Consider the following 27,366-nt stretch of genomic DNA (forward strand, 5'->3'; position numbering starts at 1 on the left):
AACGAAAAAGTTATCCACATGAGTATTGTGTACTTTTCTTTGAGAAAGGAAAAGAACTTACAAGAGTATATATGAAAATACTAACAAGAGTTTTTTTTATCCTAGTGTCAATAATCAAGAGAATGTTGGTTAAAGGATGGAGATAGAAACATAATTTTTTATATATAGCTCCACCAAAGTACAAAGAAACAAAAAAAAAATCATTGAAATAAAAAAGGAAGGAATCGAAATATACGTCCAAGAAGAAATAATTGAGATAATAGAGTGTTACTTCGAGGACCTTCTCAATGGGGATAATGCAGTAATGAATCAAGAAAGGGAAGACATCCTTAGCCATATCCCAAAGTTGTAAACTCAAGAATAAAATGAGAAATTTATCTACCCAATAACAAAAGAAGAGGTAAGAAAGGAAACTTTCCAACTTGGTGTAGACAAAGCCCTTGGTTGTGATGGCTTTCTAGTCAGTTCCTTCCAAACCTTTTGGAATCTTATAAGACCTAGTAGAGGTGGTTAAGGAATCCATAAGGAAATGCATGATGTTGAAATCAATTAATGCCACCTTTCTAGTGCTTGTCCCCAAAATACTGTTGGTATGCGGTGATTGATCAATCAAGTAAAGTTTGGTAGCTTTGTTAGCCATGTTTTCCAATCAAATCAATTAACGTGGTCTAGTGTAGGGGGCAAAGCCCCTCTTTTGATACCTAGGGGAACAACATCACTAGTGGGGGGCCAAGGATAGAACCCATGATAGGGGTTTGAGCCAATGCCCTTGAAGAAAAAATTACCAATTATTTAATACTTTAGGAATCAACTACCATTTATGTATGTGTACCAACCTTTGTAAACTGCCAAAAGGGGCTTGATAAATAAGTGGATGTGGAATGTTCAAAATAACACCAGATTGTAATTTACTCTTCATTGGAGAATAAAAAGAAAGTGGATGGTCATTTCTCTATGGATGTAGCCTACATTGGGTGAACCATATTAAATATATGTAATATTATTGTGAATTGTTATTTTTGCCTTTTTTTTTAGATTGTAGGAATCAAATATAACACCCCCCTATAAATTTCAGTGCGTCAAGTAAATTTTTTAATGTGGTTGGTGATGTTGGAGCAACATGTCCTTCATACCACATGGGCTGGTTGGAGACTAGACCTCGTGACCTCATGCTTCACCATTGGAAGCTCTCATCAATCGAGCTAGGCCCCCAACCCTTATTTTTGCCTCTTTTATTCTACATTATTTTTAATATTTTTTATTTCTCCAGTCTACCTAAATTATAATAAATACTTAATGTGAAAATAATGAATAATCTATGTCTAATCTCTATATACAACACGAAAAAAATCAAAGAAAAACCATGGAAAGTAGGCTAAAGGTAGTCCTTAGAACTATCATATCCAAATAACAATGTGGATTCTCCCTCGGAAGATCAATTATGGAAGGAATAATATTGGACCATTGGATCATACACACAAGCAAGAATGATAAAGTAGAAAGAATGATAATTAAGCTTGACATTAGGAAAGAATGTACGATCAAATTGATAGATATTTCTTCCTAAAAGTAATGGAAAGATTTAGAATTTGTGAAGCTTGGATAAAATGAGTTAACAACTATATCTCCAATAAAAAATTCTTAGTTTGATTAAATGGTAGCCCTAAAGGTTTTTTCTCATTTTTTCAAGGTATTAGACAAGGTAGCACAACATTCCCCTTCTTATTCATCATCATGGTCAAGAGGCATTAGGAAGAACAAAAAATAGAGACAAAGTAAAAATCATTAGAAACCTAAATAGGTAGTGGTCCTAGATTAGAACCTATAACACATGATTTTTTTTTTAATGATAGTATATTTTTTGGGATTGCAAGTAAGAGGGAAACCGAAACAATAAAAAAGATTTAGACAAATATTGCAATAAATTAGGCCAAAAAATTAGCTCAAGAAAATAAAATATCTACTTCTTCAATGTAGACATAAGAAAGCTAAAAGAAATTGTTGCAATAATAGGATTCAAAATGATCTTGATTCTTAGAGGATTCCTTGGAATTTATTTGCTTTCAAGAGTTTGAGATTTGATTTTATCTAATCGTCTCTCCAAATTGAAATCTTGGAAAGTAAAATGACTATTCTCTATAGGAAAAATTCTAATGATAAAGAAGTTCATCTCTATCATCTCCATATATTATATGTCTTACTTGAAACTACCAATAAATATCATTGACGTCACAAATAAGAAAAATGTGAACCTTCTTCTTGAGTAAATATAATGAAAAGATAAAACTCCTACTCATACCTTTAGACAAATTATGCAAACCAAAAGATGGTGGTAAGTTAGGATTAAGACATTAGTCATTGCTAAACCAAGACTTTAGGGCCAAGATTGTTTAGAACATATATTCCAATTCTGACCATAAATGGCAAAGAATTATATAAAACAAATACTTAGATATCCAAGATCTTCACAATTAAAAACCACTTAACAGGCTCAAGAATATGGAACTTTATAGTGGACTAAGCCAGGAACTTGAAAGATCAAAAACAAAAATTCCACTAGTGAAACAATTAACACAATAGGATATCTATCATATAATATGAAGAGTGTATAAAATTTATAGAGTTTTCTTTCTTATATAGGCAAGGTAGATGAGGTAGGAGGGTAGGAACGAACAACTGACTAACCCTCTACATGTGAAACATTTGTGAGCTCAATTGACAAATGTCTTAGAAAGTGGTTAGTATGCATGCAATAGGTGTCTCAAGTAATGAGGAAATTTTTCTCAATCATATGAAGTGAGAAAAAATCATGATATAGCCTAAGTAAACTTAACCTAGGCATGAATAGGTCAATAAGTAGAAAGGCGACTAGCTAACTAGTTTGACAACTAATCTATTTACACTAACATCCTCCTTTAAGTGTAACTTAAGAAGTAATTTATGCAAGATGATGAATCATGAATTTTAGGCCATGTTAGGTAATCATGTACAAATTTCTCACAAAGTGGAGAAAAGGAGAAAAACAAGTGAGAATAAAGCTCCTCTCCAAAAGAGAAATAATGCATGTGACATGTAAAAGTGTGAAAGAAGATAAGTGATAGAAGGAAGGACTCACAATGACCCTTCCAAGACTACTACTATAAAAATGCATAAGAATATACACCCCCCCATAGGATAGAAAAGAGAGAGAATATCAAGGCCCCCATAAGATAGTAGAATTTATAGTTCATTAAGTGATGCTTGAAGAAGAATATAGAATGTGATCCTTGAATATTGAACAACATTCCTTCCTCATGTGGAAGAAGGATAAGTATATATATGTGCATGAAGTATTTTGACCAAGGGAGAAAAATAGAAGTCTTTGGATGATGCAGAAGATTTAAAGCCAATGAAAAAATCTTTGAAATCTACTCAAATCCTCCATGTGAAGGGTGATGTAGAACATGAACCAAATATGTAGATGTGTCAAGGAAAAATATTGATGTGGTTATTATAAAAATTTACTATCAACTCCATAAAATGAGATTTAGTAAACAATTCTGACATGCCATGTAAGTAATCATCCCAATCAATTATAGTGGAAACACAATTGTGAATATCTTACTGTCCAGAGCCATAAGAAACCAATGATGTAGGGATACTCAACACTTCAGAAGTAGGAAGTGAATGAGATGTGATTTTAGTGAAAGGTGTAGGAACTAATGAGGAAGATAGAAATCCAAGCTTCAAATAACCAAACCATATCTCATTTTTTTATACTGAAGGCATCAATATAATATATGGTCAAACCATCATGAAAGTCAATAGAACCAAATGAAGAAAATGAATACAATTTGGAATCATGATCAACAGGACTTGTGACACCAATGTCTCTAATTTGAAAATATTTTATGATCATAAAATATGGTGGGTGATTGCAAGATCACGGGGGGGCAAAAAGTTGCAATGGGCAAAAAAAATGTGTTTTTTTTTCTTGCTAAACATGCCAAATTTTGCTTTGACTTTTTGTATGGGTTGAATAAAATTTGAAGTTGGTTCGTAAATACCAAACCAAAATGGATATCTATTAGTAACAAATATCCATTTCATAACATCATTTTTGTGACGTCATGTTTAAAAAAATGGATATACATCTTAAAATGGATATTCGTTTTGTTTAGCCTAAAAATCACACTTCAATAAAATGGGCATAAATTTTGCGTTTCAAATGAAAATTTTAATTTTTTATTGTCATTGGATAGGTGATTCAAAGACATACAAAATGGATAGGGTAATTTTTTTTTTGAGCAAGGTGGCAATTGCCACTTAATATATTTATATTAATAATATATAATTTTTTTTTAACACTGGTTCAAAAGAGCTCTTGGAGAAAAGAACTAGGAAGAAAAAATCCAATCATAGCCCTTATTCAATAGAACAAGAGTTTGAAAGAACCCCCCATCTAGTCAGAGCTAGTTACAAAAAGAAGGATCCCACTCGAAAAGGAGCACAACTCGTAAATTTACATATTACATACTGAATTTACATCAAAATACAATAGAACTAAGGCCAAAAGACCACATAAACCATATACTCCAAGCATGAAACCTTCAATAGGAGATGTCGACGAAGAAGACCATGGCAAAAACCTGCAACCAAAGACTCAAGAAATCTGCCAAGAAAGAAATGAAGAGATAACATCAAAATGCCCAAACAGTAAAATAACTCATTCTTCCATGGCAACATTTGAATGATCATGACCCAAATTAATGTCTAAAAAGGAAGAAGGGATTGAATGAGCATTAAGATCCAAATTAATAATGTTGAAAAGTAAATTTAACTGGCTTAAAGGACTATCATTCAAGCGATCTTTTGATACTTTCATACTAACCAAGAGGAAAGAGTGTGCAACCATGGTGGCAAAACAAAACCTAGAACACTGCGATATATAGCCAAATAGATACTCAACAATGTGCAGGAATAAAGGAAGAAAAGAGAAGCGTTACTAAGAAGATTCCTCCTGAATAATATGCAGGAGATTAGGATAATTCCCCAGATCACATTCAGCTGACATAGAATCAATTTCCACCTTAGAACAACCTAGATTGGCCAGATAATCAGCCAAAGCATTACCTTCTTTGTAAGTATGTGAAATAGTTAACTTCTCAAAATAATCAAGAATAGTCCAGATATGTTCAAGAACATATTTAATACTCCAATTCACAACCAATTTGGACATAAAAGCATTGATAATGAGAGAAGAATCACCTTCAACATGGAGATTAGCAATTTTCATCTTTTTTGCCATGATGATACCTTCCAATAAAGCTTGGATCTTATCCATATTATTAGTACCTGGGGGAATGGATAAAGCTTTAAAAGCAAGGACTTGACCAAGATGGTTATGCAAGCATATTCCTATCCCAGAATCACCCAGATTTCCCCTAGAAGATCCATCAAAGTTTAATTTGCAAAAATTGAGATCAGGAGGATGCCATTTGACACATTTTCTATCCAAGGTAGGTTTTCTGACTCTAGGAAAAATGAGAGATAAAGGAGTAGAGACCAATTTCCATTTAGAAAGAGAAAAACTATCCCACCAAGAGAATTGAGCATTAGGATTAAAGTGAGATTGAACATATGAATTTACTTTTTCTGAAATGTGTTTTTCCATAACCAAAAGAACTAGTAATATATCTGAGGGAGACTTTATAAAGATACACTTATTACGCTCCCACAAATTGACCAAATCATAGAAGATGGGATGATAAACCACATACATACAAAAAGAGATGATGAGAACAAAGTAGGCCATGATTGGAAAAAGTCCCATAATGAAGAAGGAAGAGGAAAAGAGATGGAAAGATTGTCCATCACAAATGACCAGCACTGAGAAGCAAATTCACAATGAATGAAGAGATGATCTACAATTTCATCAACCTTGCCACAAAGGATACAAGAAAAGGGGAGAGCAATCTATAAATGAGACAACCTATCACTAGTAAGGATGTTATACTGAAGAGAAAGCCATGGAAAGACACCTGCCTTGGGAAGAACTGCACTATTCCAACAGAAGAGAAAATCTCAATGAGAGAAACATTGATTACTTATCTATTGAATAGCCTTATTGTTAGGACCAATATGGAAAGCTAATGTACTGAGAGGGGAGGGGTGAATCAGTACTTCAAATCCTTTCTTGAACAATAACTTTACTATTAAGCATAAACTAAAAACTGCTATAACATAACATAAAGCTAAAACAAATAAATAACAATTATACATGATTCACTCCATAACACATATATTTTGGTTACGCAGAAACTCTTGGTTAGAGATAAAAACTATGGTGGGGATGGCACCCACAACTTCACTACTGCAATAATAAAGGGTGCTCGGTTAGAGCTACATGTTTAGCTATTTCTGATAGCTTACCTTGTTAGGAGTATCAAGATCGTTAGATCTACCTTGCTAAAGGATTTTACAACACTTATTATAAATGTTGCACCTGGTTAAAGGCTTTACAATTTATAGACTTTGTTAGAGTCTTTTACCCTATTAAAGGTTTCTCTTACAACTCAAAATATTACAATAAAATCTTTACAAATATCTGCAACTTTACATCTGAAATGTTATAGCAGATTCTATGTGCTCAAAATGAGATTACCTTGCTTATAGCATACCTCGGTAACCCATAGACTAACTTGGTAAACCCTTCTGTTTACTCTGTTCTTTGACTGTTCTCTGAAATCCTTCTCGGTGACCTCTGTGTCTCTGTAACAGTCATAACACTCAGTGCTTTCTCATGATTTTGCTTTTCACATATGTCTGTCTTCACATTCATACACACATACATTTGATCCCAATTCATGCTATATAAATAGATCTCTTATGTTGGTGATCTGGTTCATTGCTTTGATCTTACACACATGATTTATCGAATGAATAACCATACAAAATATTTCATTGGATAGATGACCTCAAAATCATACACAATCCTTAAGTGCATTTTCCAATGTGATAACGGTTCTTTGTTCCTCGATCTTCTGGTTCATTGCTTTGATCTTACAAACATGATTTATCGAATGAATAACCATACAAAATATTTCATTGGATAGATTACCTCAAAATCATACACAATCCTTAAGTGCAATTTCCAATGTGATAACAGTTCTTTGTTCCTCGATCTTGTAACACGTTTCCCATGTGTGTCCAGGTTCAATGAATCTGGTAACACATTTCACTCGGTGTATATCAACTTGGTGTATCATTATTGCTGCTTGGTAGACATAGAATGTTACTCGATAGACAGCTCGGTGTATACTAGGCTCTATGACTGCTTTCTTCTATAACCGACTGCTCTGTGCTTACCGACTGAATATTTTGGTAGTAGTAACCGACTAGAGTATATAGAATGACTTAGGACATAAAACTAATGGCAACTTAGTAAGTAGTAACAATCTCCCCTTTTGACATTAGTTGAGATGTTTGACAAAACTTCTTTCAAAGTCATAACTCAAAAATCTATATACTTACAAATTTTGACTAAACAAACAGTATATACATTTGTCAATAAAATAGTATATTCAGATATACTCCCCTTATCAATATACTGTACATAACTTTAATTTGCATGCTCGGTGATCAATATTCTGTATTAACTACTTGGTTGTCATTGCTCCTTGTCAAATTCAACTATGCATTTGGATACTCTATTCTACTTGGTATACTCCCCCTGTATACTACACTCTATACTCTATACTTTGATACTATACTCCCCCTTTTTGAAAAACATCAAAACTTAGTTACCATTCAGTGGAGGCAACTGGTCAAAAATGGATTTGTACTTTGTCCTTGCATCGGTAAGGGCGGCAGAGAGGGCATCCTTGACACTATCCATGAGTGAATTCTGAGTTGTAATGTTAGCTAACAGTGAAATGAGTCCATCTAAGGTGCTTCCCTCTTGTTGAGTGGATAGGGAGGTAGCCTTGTTGATCTGCTCTTGGACGGATGAAAGATGTGGAATGAATAATGTCTGAAGAGTCATTATATCCATCCTGATCTTGTGCTCTTCATTCCTGAGTTCCAATTGTTGAGCCATGAGTGTTTGTAACTTTGTATTGAAATTTTGAATAGAGTTTGGCTCAGTGGTCAACTTATTTGAGAGATCGGTGATCTCTTTCTCAATCACTTTTGTTTTATTTTTGATATCTTTAATGAATAAAGAGAATGTACAAAGTTTCTGAAATAAATAAAGAATGTGCTTGAGTTAAGGGGACAACTCAGCAATAAATTTGACAATTTTTACTTTGCCAATAGCAATAGTTTTCTGTACCTCTTCAATCATTTTAGCAGTGAGCTCTTTGTCCTTTAACTTGCTCAAATATTCAGATGCGTCTACTCTAGATGTCTCTATCTTAGTTAGGAGTTCATCTAGTTGAATATGGATGGCTGCATCTGTTGTCACTGTAGCTTCAAGTAGCATATCTGTTAATAGTTCTTTCACCTTTCGAAGTACTTTGTTTTTCTTTTGAATAGCCATTTGTTTCTCCTATTTTGCTTTGGCTTTGCATAGTTCACCGAATTCAATAAGTGCTTGCCCTTTTAATTTGGAAATGTCTACATTTGGTAACACTATTGGTTTTGACAAATTTAATTTGAAACTATGATTTTTCATTTTCTTTTCTTTTGCTTTCACTAGTTGAACTAATACAATGGCTTGGGAGGCTTGATTACCCTCAATGGGTTGCTCGGTAGAGGCAACACTTTTGTCGGTTCCTGTAGCCTTTGTTTTCTCCTTTGGTGCTTCTGTGCTTTGGTTCTCAGTTGTAATATTTTCAGTGCTAGAAGGGGCTTGAGAGGTCTATTCCCCAGTGGCCTGAGATGTAGCTTCTCCTTCTGTAGACTTGTGACCCTTTGTTCCTTGTTCAATATCCTGAGGGGCCTCGGTTGAAATAGGCCAAGTGATCGAAGGACGGGGTTGAACTTGTTCCAAAACTGACTCACTAGATACCAGTTTGGCATATGCATTCCCTTCTATCATTTCTTGTTCTTGTCCCTTGGTGTCCATGATATCCTCATCAATTTGTATAGTGTCAGCAGGTTCTTGCTCGGTGATATCAGGATCTTGTTCGGTGACATCAACTGTTTCAACTTCAACTTGCTCACCATCATTCTTGATTCAAAATATTTCCTGCCATTTTTCCTTGGTCTCATTCTCTACATCCAAATAAAAACCATTCATCAATTTTAAGACTCTTTGCTTGACTAGGAAGTTTGAGTGGTAGTTTTTCAAATGTTCACTTATTTCATCTACCGACATGTCTGGAAAGAGATGTACCAGACTTCTTTCTCTCATCTTCTTTTCCGAGTCCATGGCATATTTCCACCTGTTATCAATTTGCAAATACAATTATTTTGGAAGAGAGTTAGTTACTTCCAATGGGACCAATCATAATTTTAGAAGAGTGTAGATGACAGCTTCTTCTATTTGTCTCTTTTCTGCATTAGATCTAGAGTCATATTTTACATACCTAAATGATCCAAATCCACCATATTATTTCAGATTAGTACAAAAGTTATCAACACTATGTACTTCCTTTTTGCTCTTGACAATCTGAAATTTGCTTGCATCTTGAGATTCGGTGTCACTAGACTCTTTAGTCAAAATGAGTCTCCGAGTAGATTTCTTATAAGTTTTTGTTACCTTTGGTGTGGCAACATTCTTTGGTTTCTTACTCGGTGATGCTGCAGATGATCTTGTGTTTGGGTGCTTGACTGAAGGAGTCAGTGATACCTTTGATGTATCCCATTTCTTCCTTTTCAAAACTTTCCCTTTAGGCAATTCAGTGCTCAATGTGATAGCTGCCTCTTGGGCTTCAGATTCCTCCTCGGTGATGACTATAGTGCCCTTGACAGGTGTGGAGGAAGAACCTTCTCCAAATTTCTCCGTTAATGCCTTGATCATTTTTGTTGATTTCCTTGTAGCCTTTGGTACTACAATGCTCATCTTAACTTTCTCTTTCACTTCTTCATATGTACCGTATCTCAGCTCGGTAGCATACCTTGGTAATGTAAGAAAAGCATCTATCTGCTATTGTGTGATGTCAAAGTCAATCTCATAACCCATAGGTGGCAAAGATAGAGTTCTCGGTTCCACAACATTAACATAGTAGTATTCGGTGTCTACTTCAAAGCATATGTCATCCTTGTATTTCTCTACTAACTGGGGTGGGATCCGGTACCTGTTATGCATCCTTTCTTGAAACTTGCTAAAGTAATCATCCATAATATCATTAAAGTTATCACCTAGCCGTTTGATGAAGTCATTGATTTGATGGGTGATTGGTCGATGTAGCTCCCAAACTACATTACCGACTGATGGAAAGAATCTCTCAAAATAGAAAAACATGCATACTAATAGTGATCCAAACTTCAGTGTGTTAGCTGAGTTGTTCTTCTTCAGCTTCCTTATGGTGTTTAGATTCTCAAACAGGTTTTTCAACAATACTTCACAAAGATCAATTTTCATTCCTTTCTTCACAATTTTATATGCTAAATCGACTGCTGCACAGGGTACACTGTTTTCCCTTGCCGATTGAATGAAACAGTAACCTATTACTCTAATGGCAAACTTTAGCTCTGCATCTGTGACATTGTTCAGTTTCAGTCCTCTGCAATCAGATTCAACTTTGGTTAAAGTGATCAATTCCTTTTGTGATATCATTTTCTGAGCTCGGGCATGATCAAAGATAGGGTAACCGGTGATGAAATGAATGATTTCCTTGGTGATTTTGAATGGTTTCTCCTCTAACCACATGAAATCATCATGAAATCTGCTCAGAACAAACTTGACCCACTAGGGTTTGAAGACACGGGGATAGGTTAGGGCTTCGGTCAATCCCTTGATTTTAATGTGTTCATACTTGCTATCCAATTTCCCATCGGTACACAATTCATCATATGTGTCCTTGATCTCAACATGACCTAGTTCCTCAACACGACACTTAGTGAAGAATTTGACATCCTCAACTAGTAAAACTCTATTCGGAATGAGTGAAAATGCAGTTTTATCATCCGGTTCAGATGCTACTTTGGGAGTTAGAGAGTATTTCAGTGAGGGATTTTCAATGTTCTCAACAACAACAAGCTTCTGGATCTTAGGTGCCATTTCAAATTTGGGTAATCACTTAACAAAAGATCCTTAGGGTTTGAAAACTTTCAAATGGCAGACACTTCCCACTTAGCAAATGTAAAACAAATATTCACAACTGATATGATCGGTAAACTAGCTTGACAATGCATCATGATTGATGTAAATACCTTGAATTTCACTTCGGAGGAGGTTTGATCGCCTTTGAATCGCTTTGCTCTGCTTTCTTGAAAACTTGGTAAGTGTAAAATGACCATGTAAAAGCTTTAAGTACACAATATACCTTATTGGGCTTCATGTAGTTAGGTCAAAAACATTAAATGCACTTGGTACCACTTCCTTTTTATGCTTTTACCGAGTAGCCAGTCTTCCCATATTTACTGGCTAGACAGACTTCCAAAAGACTTGATAAAATTTCAAATTTCCTAATGCATCTTTAGCTATGCAGATTTTGAATTAAGTACATGATAAAATAGGAACTATTAAGATTTAACCTTGAGAGAATGTAGTCCCTTCATGCCTTTACCGATTAATTTGGAATAGGTGCACCTAACTCGGTAGGTAAGGTGCTTTCTTCATTTGACACAATTTCCTTCTTTTTCCAAATCATCTGTAATTTGCCTTTTATTTCTTCAGTGTCTCCTCTAGGTTGATCTCTGCAATCTCTAGCCAAGTGTCCAACTTTGTGACAATGAAAACATGCCATACTAGGATTTCTCCATGATCTTCAGTTGTTCATTCCAAACCTTATAAAGTAGTTGGCACTTATATGTCAATATCTTCCACAAAATTCACACCATATCCTTGTATTGTAATCCCATGGTACTGTAGAATATTGTTGGTAAGGACCTGTGTGAGTTCGATAACCTCTAGCATTTGCTCGGTGTGCAGACCACATATAGTTCTTTTGCTTAAATCAACACTTCTCGGTACTATGTCCATATCTATTGCAGTTTTTACAAAACCCTTTGAATTTTGCCTTTTGATAATTGCTAACAGACTTTGTCCTACATTGGTTAGATGTGTGACCATATTTATTGCAATTGTTACAATAACAATTGGACCTAATGACATTCGGTTGCTTACCTTTTCTGATTTGGCACTTGTTGGCAGTATGACCTTGATTTCCATAGTAGTTGCAAATAGGTTTGTTTCCTTTGATGTTCTTCTTGTTTCCAGCTTGCTTTGATGATTCTCCTCTCTTGGTAGTGTGGATTCCCTTCTCGGTAGAGTCTTTTCCTTTGTAATCGAGTCCTGCATCTTTGTTGGGTCTTCTTGTATTCAGTTGCTCATCCAACATCTTTGATGCTTCATAACTCTTCTTCAGTGTTTCTTTGGATTTATTCTCCGTTTCAAGTTCATTGGACAACCTTGATAATTCAAGTTTCAATGCTTGGTTCTCATTATCCTTCAGATTTGCTTCATGATGTGCATAACCCAATTGATCTGACAAATTTCTTTGTATTCCAGTCATCCTAGTGACTTCATCATTCTTTTCAGATACTAATACTTCAAGCTGTTGTTTTTCTCTTTCTAGATCTCTTACTTTATCCTCAGCTGTCCTCAATTCATCCAGATTTTCAGTCATCTGTGTACTGAAATGTTGATGTCCTCTCTTCATTGCTTTTAGCTGATCAGTCACTGCTTTGTTCTTTTCTTTCAGTTCTCCAATCATCTCTTCAATCTCTTCAGATATACTATTCTCAGATGATTTCTCAATCTATTCCACCAACTCTTGAGAGTCCTGCAAATCATCAGACAATCTTCTTCTAACTTTCAATGATTTTTGCATTTGTCTTTGCATGTCTGCAATCACTTGATTAGCATGATCCAACTCTTCTTGCAAATACACACTTCTCCGAGATTGTTTATAGCCTTCCATTGATAAGATCTTTTTCTTTAGGCTGCTAAACCCTTTTCCAAGGTTCAAGCTCTGATACCAATTGTTAGGCCCAATATGGAAAGCTAATGTACTAAGAGGGGAGGGGTGAATTAATACTTCAAATCCTTTCTTGAACAATAACTTTACTGTTAAGCATAAACCAAAAATTGTTGTAACATAACATAAAGCTAAAACAAATAAATAACAATCATACATGATTCACTCCATAACACATATATTTTGGTTACGCAGAAACTCTTGGTTAGAGAGAAAAAATGCGGTGGGGATGGCACCCACAACTTCACTACTGCAATAATAAAGGGTGCTCGGTTAGAGCTACATGTTTAGCTATTTTTGATAGCTTACCTTGTTAGGAGTATCAAGATCGTTAGATCTACCTTGCTAAAGGATTTTACAACACTTATTCTAAATGTTGCACCTGGTTAAAGGCTTTACAATTTATAGACTTTGTTAGAGTCTTTTACCCTGTTAAAGGTTTCTCTTACAACTCAAAATATTACAATAAAATCTTTACAAATATCTGCAACTTTACATCTGAAATGTTATAGCAGATTCTATGTGCTCAAAATGAGATTACCTTGCTTATAGCATACCTCGGTAACTCATAGACTAACTCGGTAAACCCTTCTGTTTACTCTATTCTTTGACTGTTCTCTGAAATCCTTCTCGGTGACCTCTGTGTCTCTGTAACAGTCATAACACTTAGTGCTTTCTCATGATTTTGCTTTTCACATATGTCTGTCTTCACGCTCATACACACATTCATTTGATCCCAATTTATGTTGTATAAATAGATATCTTATGTTGGTGATCTGGTTCATTGCTTCGATCTTACAAACACGATTTATCGAATGAATAACCATACAAAATATTTCATTGGATAGATGACCTCAAAATCATACACAATCCTTAAGTGCAATTTCCAATGTGATAACGGTTCTTTGTTCCTCGATCTTGTAACATGTTTCCCATGTGTGTCCAGGTTTAATGAATCTAGTAACATGTTTTACTCGGTGTATATCAACTCAGTGTATCATTATTGCTGCTCGGTAGACATAGAGTGTTACTCGGTAGACAGCTCGGTGTATACTAGGCTCTATAACTACTTTCTTCTATAACCGACTGCTCTGTGCTTACCGACTGAATATTTCAGTAGTAGTAACCAACTAGAGTATATAGAATGACTTTGGACATAAAACTAATGGCAACTTAGTAAGTAGTAACACTTATATCCTTCTTTAACCAAGTATTTACCTGATTTAGAGGGGCACCAAAGCAATTTATCTTTATCTCAGGAAAGATAAACAATCCTAGTACTAAGGACTGCATTAAAACTATTAATTTCCAAAGGAGATAGTGGCAAAGGGGAAGGATATTTCTAATAAACTTTATGAGAGAAAATATCCACATGGTCAACATAATCAACCAATTTAGAACCCCAATGAGACGTGAAAATGTCTATCAAATCCATAAGAGCCACTACAAACTTAAGAGGGGGGAGAACATTCCAGGAGTCATTCCAAAAGAGAACATCATCTCCACAATGAACTTGCCACGATGGATAATCTAAAACCACTCCCCTATATGAGATCATAAATTTCCAAATTATTGAGCCCATCGAAGGGTTGGAAATTGTGAAAATCCTAGTTGGATTATCATAATCTAAATACTTTGCCTGCATGATTTGACACCATAGTGTAGAAGGTTTGGCATACATGTTCCAAACAAGTTTCCCACCAAAGGCTTTATTCCTAATGGCAATGTTATGCAACCCATCACCACCCACATCCTTATTAAGAGCTGATTTATCCAAAGAAACCAAAGGGATTTTTTTAATTTTAGACATATTAGCTTTCCACAAAAAGGATCTAATAATTTTTTTAATTTGAGAAATCACAGATTTAGGAGATTGTAGGAAAAAGATATAATAATTTGGAATAGCAACCAAAACAGTCTTAACAAGTAAAATTCTACCAAATAACGATAACCATCTAGCCTTCCAAACAGAGATTCTACTCTTAAGTCTAGAGATGACATTGTTCCAGTAAGAGGACTTATCCTGGCCCATAAAGAATGAAATACCCAAATAGGAAGAAGGGAGAGATCTTAGTGAGAAACCTAAAGAAGACACAATTCTCTCTACAATAATCTTAGGGGTGTTAAAAATAACTTAATCTTGGACTTTTGTGAGTTAATAACTTGGCCTGACCCGACATAGTAAACATCCAGAATACTTTTAATATGTTTAGCCTTCTGAATTGTTGAACAATCAAAAAGAAAAGTATCATCCACAAAGAGATTATGAGTGAGAGTAATATGAGAATTGGGAATATGTACCCCTTTCCAAAGTCTTAAAGAGTGCTGAGCATGTATTGTCCTACTAAGAGCTTCTGTCATAATAATAAAAAGAAAAGGAGAAATGGGATCCCCTTGTCAAATTCCCTGAGAAGCAAAAAAGAAGCCCGAAGGAGTACCACATTTATAATCACTGAGAAGGGTGCTCCTGAAATGAAACTCCTAATCCATTTGCACCATTTCTTAGAAAAACCAAATCTATGAAGGACTTTCAACAGAAACAACCAACTCACCTTATCATAGGCCTTCATCATATCTATTTTTATAATGAAGGATGGTATGTGAGAAGACTCAATAGAGTGCATCACTTCATGTGCTACCAGAGCCCCATCAGAGGTTCCCTCCCTAGAACAAAACCACCGTGCTGAGGGGCAATAATGTTTGGGATCAGTATCTTTAGTCTTAAGTAAATAGCTTTGGTGAAAAATTTGTAAATGAAATTACATAAAGAAATGGGTCTAAAGTCTGCAAAGGTTTGAGGATCCTTTATCTTAGGAATAAGAGCAATATGAGTGACATTAAAATTATTCAAAACAAAACCCTTCTTCTAGATTCTTCTAAAGCCAACAACAGATCAAAAATAACCACATCCCAACACTTTTAAAAGAATATAAGAGTGAAACCATCCGGGCTCAAAGATTTGTTCGGGGCCATAGATAAAACCACCGTATGTAATTCATCCATAGTAAAAGGTTGCATGAGATAATCATTATCTATTTGGGAAATAAGGTTCAGAACAACATTAAATAAAAAATCTATACTCTTATCATCTATAACAGGAGGACCCACAGGAGCTAAAAGATCCTTAAAGAAAGACACCCCCTCATTTCGAATCTGCTGAGCATTAGTAAGACAAGCACCTGATTTGGAGGCCTTAATACTAAAAGTAGAAGAGGAAGCCCTTTTAATTTTGGCTGAAGAATGGAAATATTTTGTATTTCTATCCCCATCCTTCAACCACAACTCTCGAGATTTCTATCTCCAATAAATTTCCTCTCTAGAGCAGAGCACTTCCCAATATGATTGAAGAAATTTTTGTTTTTAAAAAATAGAAGGGTCTAGACCACACTTAATAATATGGTCATTAATGATTCCAAGTTCTTTTTTGACCTTGACATTCTCATGAAAGACATTCTTAAAAACCTCTTTATTCCAAACTATAATTTTAGATTAAACAAATTGCAGCTTCTTATAAAACTGAAACATCCGATTACCTCTGCAAAAAGGAGCTAAAACCCACCACTGACATAAAAGGGAAAGGAAATGTGGATGAGTAAACCACATCTTCTCAAATTTAAATGAAGGACTATAAACAACCCCATTTACATCTTTTTCTAAAGAGAGTGAAATGAGGAAATGATCAGATTCTGCAACTGAAATGATTTCTAAGGTAATGATAAAATTTTGAAGTCTAAGTTTGTGAGAAATAAGGAATCTATCAAGCCTAGAAGAAATTTGAAGTTGTGATCTCCTATTTGTCCAAGTAAAAGAGCCATTAGAAGGAAGAACATTAGATAGAGCATTGTCTAAAATGAAAAGAGAGAATTTATCAATAACCCTTTGGGCAGTTTGATTACCTCCTTGCTTTTCAGTAGGAGAAGCTATGGAATTAAAGTCCCCACCCAAAATAATAGCACAATCCTCATACTGCTAAATCAAATAAAAAAGAACAACCCACAGATTAAGCTTATCATTGGGAGCAATAGGTCTATATATATTAAAAAGCACAAACTTGAAGTCAAACTATTCCAAACTCAAAAATTTCCAATGAGAACCATGAAGTATAAGTTGACCCCTAATAGATTTAGGATTCCACAATGTTATAAGGCCACTCAAAGCCCCTGAGGACGGGACATGAACCGATTCCCAATAGGACCATTTCTGAAAATACTTATTATAAGCATCCTAAGACAACTTCATTTCTTGAAGCAAAATAATATCATCTTGAGAAGAATCCAAATATTTTTTGATTCTTCCTCTCTTGTAAGGGGCATTCAAGCCCCTGACATTCCAAGAAAATATCTTCATGAAGGTCTAGGAGAGAGAGATGCGCTCCTAATCTTAACTTGAGAAGTAAACTTATCCCGAATAGTGGATTGAATACCAACATCAATTTCTTCCTTGATCTTAACAACCAATGACTTACTGCCTCTCTTTTTAGGAGTTTTTACAACACACACATAATTAGGATTGGAAGGATACTAGCCCAAGGTCAATTTATGAGAAAAATCAAAATCCACAAGATCCTTATGAGGAGAATAAATATCCTCCCGAGACTCCGATATAGGGTAATTTTATTATATCATACTCCAAAAAATAATTATAATTATTTGATGTTAATCCTTCAATTTTAAAACTTTCAATAATCACAACTTTTGCATACAAAGTCTTTTTCTTTCATTTTTTTGCTCCTAAAAGAATTGAAATATTTAAAAAGTAGTAAATAATGAAACGCTTAAATTTTATTACTAATTTTTTCTCTCTTATCATCATTGAAGGTTTCCTTGTTGTCTTTGATCCTCTGCACATCAATTCCCAAGTTGTCTTAGGAGAAAATGTATCTCTATACCTCTCTTCCCCTCTCTTTATATAATTAGCTATATTTTTCTCTCCCCCTCTCCTTTTATCTCCCTTTCAATTCATCTCTCCCTCAAATTTCCCTTAGTATACTTCTATCTATATCTCTCCTCTCTCTTCCTTGTCTACTATAATTGTAAAAATTAGGGTTTCCACCATAGAAGGAAGAAACCACTAATTTTGTGACTTAAAGACCATTACATTCAAAAGAGGGTTCCAATCCAATAGATCTAGTCACAAAACAACAAGGATTAGGATTGATAAGTCTGATTAGATTCAGGGGTTGTGAATTAATAAACTCTCTTTTGTAAGTTGAATTGTTGAAATTAGGGTAAAAGTACTGAAAATGAAGGTAAAAATGTGAAAAAAATAAGCTACAGTTGTCGGATTGAGCCACAAACCTGGATCTGAGAAATGTAAGCAGATTCAAACTTGTTCCTAGAAGGATCCGCTAAAATGTCAGGATTGTGGTGTCGATCGCCTTGGTCCTCTAAACTTTTTGCACACCAAAGGGGGATCGATTTGTCACTATAAATAATACTTATTCTAAAGATCACAACTTTGTACCTATTTCCTACACATAGAAAGAAGGGGAAATAAATTGGAAATAAGGGTTTTCCTAAGTCAAACCCTAGTTTAGGAATTAACCTTGAATGAAATGTTGCAAATACTGAAATAAATGATAAAAAGATATATCTCAGATCTACAATAGCTGATAATGGTGCTTCGCTTCTTGAATATAACCACATATGTTGTATGAAATGACATGAACATGACAAAACCCCAATCACACACATATGCTTGCATATGAATGATGTAATTTTTCTCTACAATAGATAAATGAAAAAAACACAACCATCAATATCTCTAGAAATGCTTGATGATGAATGCTTCAATGCTTGAATGATAGATTGCTTGAATGGGTGACTTATGATTCTATTGTGATTCTCCTATATGATCAAATGAGAGGTATGGATCTCCTTATATACTTGCCTGTAAAAAAATACCTTAATTTTTTGACATAGGCCAACATGGATATCACATTTCCAATAACTCATTGCAACTATTAAGAGGGGCAAGATTAAGATCCCATTTGAGAGGACCAAGGTGCCACACCATGGTCCCATTAAGGATGAAGGCACCATGCCTTGGTCCTATCTCATTTTAGGGCTAGAAAAAAAGGGCCATGTGATGTGTAAAGTGGAAATAAGGCTAGAATTGCATGATATGAGTAGAATTAGTTCCTAGTCCAGCTTCAAGACATGAATGCTAAGATGAGGACCCAAATATGGACCAAATTGTAAGGGAGTACAATTAGGCTACTACATTTAGCCCCCGCTTTAGTGGGAGTATGAGCCTATGCAAATATTCATGATAAAGTAGATGAAAAAGAGAGATGAATAAGAGGACAATGAGGACCATGATCACAAGGAGTATAAGACATCACTAATTTTGAGGGACCAAACCCCCAATCTTAGGATCTTAACTCACTCAAACATATGCAAGGGCACACAAAACAAGAAAAAAATAAAAAGACAAACAAAGACAAAAAGACAAACAAACCTACAAAAGACACAAAACACAAAAGCTAAAGACCAAAACAAGACCTCAAGTGAACTAGCCAAACAAACCTCGATATTAAAATGTCTCAACCACTGATATCATTCTTGAAAAAAATTAAATCTCAAAAAACACAAGCAACCACATTAAAAGATAAAAGAGCGCATCATCGATGAACCACCAATAGTAAAGCTATGAGTTCATGAGAAGAAGGAAAGAGAGAGAACAAGTACATGTTAGATGTGTTTTTCTAGGTGATCCATGTTGGGGAGGAGAATAGGAATAGTCTAGCCATATTCCGCTAGTTCTAATCATCCTCATGCATGTGTGCAAGTGATGTCTAGTTTCAAGTGTATAATACCCCTTATAAGAGTTTGTTTCCTCTAGTTTATAGCATACTTCAACCTGTTTAAGATATATAATGCAAATGCAAATGCCAAGGGGTGAATGTCTGGTTTTGGGAACATCTCGTGTAAGAGTTTTTTTTTCTCTCATTTTAAGAATGTGTAACCCCTTCTAAGATAGATTCATGTCTGATTATAAGGATATCCTATTTAAGAGTTTTTTTTCTCTCTTTTTTAGGAATGTGCACTCCATCTAGGAAATATATCAAATGCTGCATCTGGTTTTGAGCATGAAGCATCTCATATAAGATTTTATTTTCTCTAGTTTTGAGAATGAACACCTCATTTAAGACAAAAATGATATGCAAAAATATGATACAATAGAGTACAAATAAGGCAATATGGGTGCCCACCCCTTAAAATATCAACATAGCCCAATGTTGATGTCTTAAGGAATCTAGAAACAAGGATACTCGCCTTCAACATTAAGGAGATATCCTTTAAGAAATAATATCATAAATCCAAGCTAAAGAAGGAATACTCTTCAAGAAAGGACAAGATAGCTGAAAAAGAGATATCTCGTGATGAGTGTAAAGAGGATCCTTGGAGGAGAAGAGATCTTTTCTCAAAAGACATCTACCTCCAAGAGGAGTTTCTTAAACAAACATAACATCTTCTACTAAAATAAGAGAAGGAGAAAAAGAATGCATACCCTCCCCCCTATTGCTAGGGGAAAGAGATTATTAATGAAGGATGACACATTCTTGACCCAAGGTGAGGGGTAAGTTTATAATAGGATATACATTTCCAAGTGAAAAATAGGTTGTAGCCAAGGACTTACACCTCTTGCATAAGAGAGAATCCTTGAGAAAACAACAACTTCATACAAGGAATGAAATCAAATCATAAGAAAACACCACCCAAAAAAAGAAAAAGTGGATCCTTAGAAAGGAGAGAGAGAAATAAATCATTACCCCCCAAGTGTAAGGACAATGAGAAGAATTACACAACCTCTAAGGAGAGATTAAACATAAGAAAATGCACAATGTACTCACATGAATGAATATCCAATGCATGAAAAGATATTAAGATATGAAAAATGCAACTCTAAAGAAGAGGTAATCTTCAAAAAGAAAGAGAGAAAACGAAGATAAGATTATAGATTCCCCTAATGAGGGATTAGTCATAAAAGATATACCATTTCATGTAATAAAGGAAATCAACACATGAAAAATGCAACCCCTAAAGGGAATAGTGATACTTTAGATAGAGAGAGAGAAGGATAAGGTTCTTGTCCCCCAAGTAGAGAGGCAATAATGGACCATATTGCTGCCCCAAGATATTTGAAATTGAAAATCATCACCCCTTATGAAAAAGAGCCCCTAGTTAAGTTAAATACTTGTGTCATAGGGTGAGGAGCAACATGGAGGGTGAGAAGAGTGCTAAGCCACTACCTTCTCATTGAGAAAGAGCAATATCATTTAAAGATTTATTTGAGATTTATCGAAATGTTCTTGAACAAATTCCTTAAACGCTTCACACTTTTGAAAGAGAATGATAATAACTACAATGAAAAAGCCAATTCTTATCACCTTCTTTATGCTTTCTGCTAAATTTTACAAAAGGAAAAACAACATTTTTTTCATACTTTAATTTCCAAAAGATTCATGTTGCTAACCTTTCTCGATCATCAACAAGAATAAGCTTTGTCTCTTGTGATGTATAATTAGGATTGTTAGTAGAAGAAGGATTATCATCTATGATTTTAACTATGCCTCTATCAATCAGTCCTTTCATTTTGTTCTGAAAATCAGGACAATCATTGGTAGTGTGATCATTAGTTTGGTGATATGAACAAAAAAGAGATTTTGAAGAAGAAGCACTTTTAGATACAAGAATGACTTGTTGTCTTGCAAGATGGGTTTTTAAATCTTTAATCACATCTGTAGGAGATTTTTTGTCATGTCCTAGGCCTTCTATGCTAGTTTGTGTAGGAGGGTTTATAGGGACTTGAATTCCTTGTTCAAAATTTCCAAGTCTTCGTCTTCTAAAACCTTGTTTTGATATTATGTTAAAGCCACTCCTATAAGAATATTTTAAAATAAAAAGGCTAGGGAACATTATAATAAATTTGTTTGAAATTTGTAGTGTAAGTGTGTTTAGAAGGGACAAAGGGACAAGTAGATGAAGAAGCAATATCTTGTAGAGTCCATGATTCTCCTTTCTTACATCATGCATATCATCTTTGGTAGATTGTGAAGGAATATCCTTACCATATAAGGCCTCATCTTTACTTAATGTTAGGTTTGGAGATAGATTATAAATGAAATTCATAACATCATCTTCTCTACAAATGTTTTGATGACTGAGATAGGCTCTATGAGAATAAGGAAGATCTAGAGAGATGGAAACATCAATATTTTGATCTTGCCCCCCTTGTGCTAGGGTATGTGTATGGGAAGAATATAGTTCCATGTTGCTCTTAAATGCTTTCTCTCCTTTAGAGAGATCATTGATAGGAGCATTAGCTCTTTCTTCATTCACATTAGATACCCTAAGAGAGGTACAACTATTAGGTTTTTCATTAGTATCTCTAAAATTAAGATCTACAAAAGCTTTGAGGTGATCTACATATGAAATGCATTTTCCCCAAAACATGATAATGAAAGATTTGAGATCAAATTGATTGGAAGGAAGGAATTTTTGAAACTCTAAAAACACTAATGCAAAGTGCTATGAATGAAAAGAAGTATATCCAACACATGAATTTGATAAATATAAGTGAAAAGTAAGGTAATAATATGTGAAATAGAAAATAAATCAGATCGGTTAAATGGCATTATGAATATTTGAAATTTAGATCTGAAAATTGATGTGAAAAATTAAGCAACCCACAAATCAAATTAACCAAAATAAATTAGGGTTTTTATGAATTAAACCTCTAAATTTATGTAACTTGATTAAAATGAGATCTATGAATTTGAATTTGAATTTTAAAATGTTTCTAAATCAGATTTGAAACAATTAATCCAATTTAAACAATCCTCAAGCTCAATTTTAGAATTTAAAATTAGGGTTTTTGTGAATTTAACCTCTAAATTTTTGAAATTCAATTTGAAATTAAACTTGTAAATGTAAATTTGAATTTTAAATTGCATAAACACTTAGATTTGAGAAAATACATTAGAATTAGAGGTATAAGGAGTCGGGTTCACCAAAATGTAATGGTGAAAAGTTCACTTAGTGAACCCGAGTTATATCATGTGTGTTGATGGCATACTAAAGAATCCCCCTATCTTCAAAAAATATTGCCTTAAACTCCTTTTTTGTCACCCCCTAGCAATACATAGTCCAAATTAAAACCACCCCTATTCACTAGATATTGTATTTTTCATAGCCCGAATGAAAACCCCCCTATTCTCACCAGATAAGTAATATATTGAGCTCATTTTTTGGGATATTAAACCCTCAAATATGAATGCATGTGATATAATATTGCGTTGCTAGTGAAGCCCTATGGAAAAATTAGGGTTTCCACCACAAGAAGGATGAAAGCCACCAATTTTATGACTTACCATTACATTCAAAAGAGGGTTCCAATCCAATAGATCTTGTCACAAACTAGCAAGGATTAGGATTGAGAATTTTGATTGGATTGGGGGGGGTGTGAATTAATAAACCCTCTTTTGTAAGTTGAATTACTGAAATTAGGGTAAATGTATTTAAAATTAAGGTAAAAATGTAAAAAATAGTAAGCTATAGTCGTCAGTTTGAGCCACAAACCTATATCAAAGCAATGTAAGGAGATTCAGACCTTTTCCCAGAAGGAGCCCCTAAAATGTCAAGACCGTGGTGTCGGTCATCTTGGTCCTCTGAATGTTTTGCACACCAAAGGGGGGTCAATTTGTCACTGTAAATAATGCTTATTATAACGATTGCAACTCTATACTTGTTTCCTACACACATAAAGAAGGGGAAATAGGGGTTTGCCTAAGTCAAACCCTAGTTTAGGAATTAACCTTAAATGAAATGTTGCAAATACTGAAATAAATGATGGAAAGATATACCTTAGATCTGTAATGGCTGATAAAGATGCTTTGCTTCTTGAGTATAAATGCATATGTCGTATGAAATGGCATGAACATGAGGAAACCCAAATTGATCACGTACACATGCTTGCATATGAATTATGTAATGTTTCTCTACAATGGATCAATGAAGAATACACAACCTTGAAGATCTCTAGATATGCTTGATGATGAATGCTTCAATGCTTGAATGACAGATTTCTTGAATGAGTGCCTTATGATTCTCTTGTTATTCTCCTATATGATAAAATGATAGGTATGGATCTCCTTATATACTTTCCCATCAAAAAACATCTTAATTTTCCAACATAGACTGACATGGAGATCACATTCCTGATAAATCATTGTGACCATTAAGGAGGCTAAATTAAGGTCCCATTTGAGAGGACCAAGGTGCCACGCCCTAGTCCCACCCCATTTTAAGGCTAGAAGAAAAGGGCCATGTGATGTGTAAAGTGGAAATAAAGCTAGAATTGCATGATATGAGCAAAATTAGGTCCTAGTCCAACTTTAGGACATGAAGGCTAAGATGAGGTCCCAAATATGGACCAAGTTGTAAGGGAGTACAATTTAGGACGCTAGCTACATCTACCTATCTTACTCCTTCTATATCTTTTCTAGTTTATATCTATCTCTAGATATATCTTCGTCTTTCTATCCCCATCTCTCCCTCTTCTACTCTATGATCCCTAACACTCCCTATTTCAATATCTCTCTACTAATCTTTCTTCTCTCCACTAATCTTTCTACCTCTACCTCTCTCTACCTATAACTATTTATTACTCATCTCTATCACCTCCTTTATCTCTCATTCTTGCCCCTTCTATCTCTATCTCCCTATATATCTATTTGAACATGTCTATCTTCATCTCATTATCTCTAACTCTATCTTATTCATTCCATATCTTTCTCCATTTATCATAATTTATCTATCCCTTTCTATCCATGTCTATGTTGGCTTGATGATGATTGTAATGAATAACTTAATATGTTGTCATTGATGAAACACATACACACACATATGATCACATTGTCTATAGGTTTGACTTCAAAGGTATTTATATTGCAACCGGTATACTAAAAGTTTTGATTAGAAAATATCAAACCGGTACATGGTGACAACCAGTATATACATGGAGACAACCGATATATATATTTATATACAGGAATGACTCAACTTCAACCTGAAGATCCAATGAAGATTATCAAAGGAGCATTGAAGATCAATTGGTTTTTATGTTGATATGGTTAACTCCAATCGGTATTCATTGCTTGTGTGATGAGTTATCACCAGTCGTAATGAGTTATCCTAACCGATAATTTTTGATGGTATTTTTGTGATGAGTTATGTTTGTTTGACCAGATACATTGCACCTAGGAAATTGTGATATAATTTCTAAGGCTGACATGAAATTTAAATGTCTATATATTGACATCACAATGAATTATTTTGTATGAGAGAAGGAGATATGATATGAGATGATTTGATGCAAAGACAGAAGTGTTAAGTTGCAGATTATGTTGGTAATAAAATTTTGAGTGCGTAGAAGAGGATCTATTCAAGCAAGTTGTGCTACTACTAGATCACACCACCTGTTGTTTTCTAATCACTGCAACAGTCAAATCCCCTAACTGGGTAAGCTCTAACAAACTTTATTGTACAAATCCTCTAACAAGGTGATCCATTAGTGTGGATTCAGAAATCCTCTACCGAGGTTACTCCTAACAGGGTACTACCTTTAACAGGTAATAGCTTTTAACCAAGCTTTGGGATCTTTAACATGATTCGCTACTAGCAGAGAACTTTTTGTAGACCTTAACTGGTCAGTTACCTATTACTACAGATAGTTAACTTGTGAGTCCCATCTCATCGTGGTTTTTCCCATTTGGGTTCTCCACATATAAACACTTGTGTTATGGTGGATGTTTTACTTATTGTGGATGCTTTTATATCATTTTGGATAGCATGCATAGTATTTAACAATCTTGCTAAGTATATCTACTAGTCAGTGTTTAAAGTAGTATTGTTTTTGGTGTCACTAATTCACCCCCCTCTCAGTGCTTTACAAGTCCATCAATTGGTATCAAAGCCTAACTTATTTAAAGCTTAATCACTTGGAAGGAAACCCTAAAGCCACCATGGGGTATATGAGCTACTTTGAGATGGATAGAGAGCTTGAAGCTAGTAGAGATGAGCTTGAAACCCTAATGGTCAGATTGAAATCTTCTCAAGTCAAAAGGAGAGAGCTAACTGAACAACTGTTGGAAATATCTAATAATAGTTCTTCAGATGAGGCCAATATTGATGCTTTAGCTGAGGAAGTTGAAAAACTAAATAGTGAAAAGCTAAATATGAGGAGAGAGCTAGAAAGCTTAACTATCTGCATGAGTTAGGAACTGGAATCCAGGAGGGCAGCTGAAGATCTCATCAAAGAAAGAGATAAAGAGATTGCCAAGATCAAATGAGAGAATGCTACTTTGCATGAGCATTGACATGTAGAGAAAGAAGAAAAAGAGGCCTTGCAATTAGATCTTGAATCAACATTATCTTTGAGAGAGACTCTGTCAAAACATAATGAAGATCTTACCGGATAGCTCACTGAAGCTAATGGTAAACTAGAAAAGTTCAACAAAATTTCTACCTTGCTGGATTAGCAAATTCAATCACAAAGGATGAAAGGTGATACTTTTGGACTTGGTTTTAACACATCCGAAAAAGGTGAATCTTCTGGTACAAAGAGCAACATTCATAAGGACAAAACTGCTCCTAAGGCTAATAATCCTACCGGTAAGAAGGTTTTTAAACATGTTTGCTTTGTTTGTCATAAGTCTGGTCATACTGCAAATGTATGTAGAAACAAACCCAATTGAAATGCAAGCTACAATGCAAATACTAGGTATATATCCAAGAGATTTGAAGGTCATTGTTTCACATGCAAAATGTATGGACATAGATCAATTGAATGCAGATATGAAGCAAATAATCTAGTACCTCACATGAATCCAAGACCTAATGGAAATTGGATGAGAAACTATGATAACTGGGGTAACATGAATTGGTGAAGACCCTATGTCAACTGGTTTAGTCCATTTGAGATGGAAAAGGTAATGAATGTCATTTGCATCATTTGTAACAATTTTGGTCATGTGGCTATGAGTTGCAGAAGTAGAACTGGAAGAGGCAATGTAGGACCTTGGAGATCATCTGGAATGGTCTGCTATCATTGTCACAAACTGGGACACATGGCAAAGTTTTGTAGATCCAGAAAGAACAAACCGGTTAATCACTGTGAAGATAAAAAAGGCAAGCAAAAGGTAAATGCTGAATAAACCAGAGAAGAAATGAACCAAATATGGAAAAAGAAAAGTGATGATATACCTATAGAAAAAAATAATCCTTCACCCAGTGTG

The sequence above is a fragment of the Cryptomeria japonica genome, chromosome 8 (assembly GCF_030272615.1).
Source record: "Cryptomeria japonica chromosome 8, Sugi_1.0, whole genome shotgun sequence".
Taxonomy (NCBI): domain Eukaryota; kingdom Viridiplantae; phylum Streptophyta; class Pinopsida; order Cupressales; family Cupressaceae; genus Cryptomeria; species Cryptomeria japonica.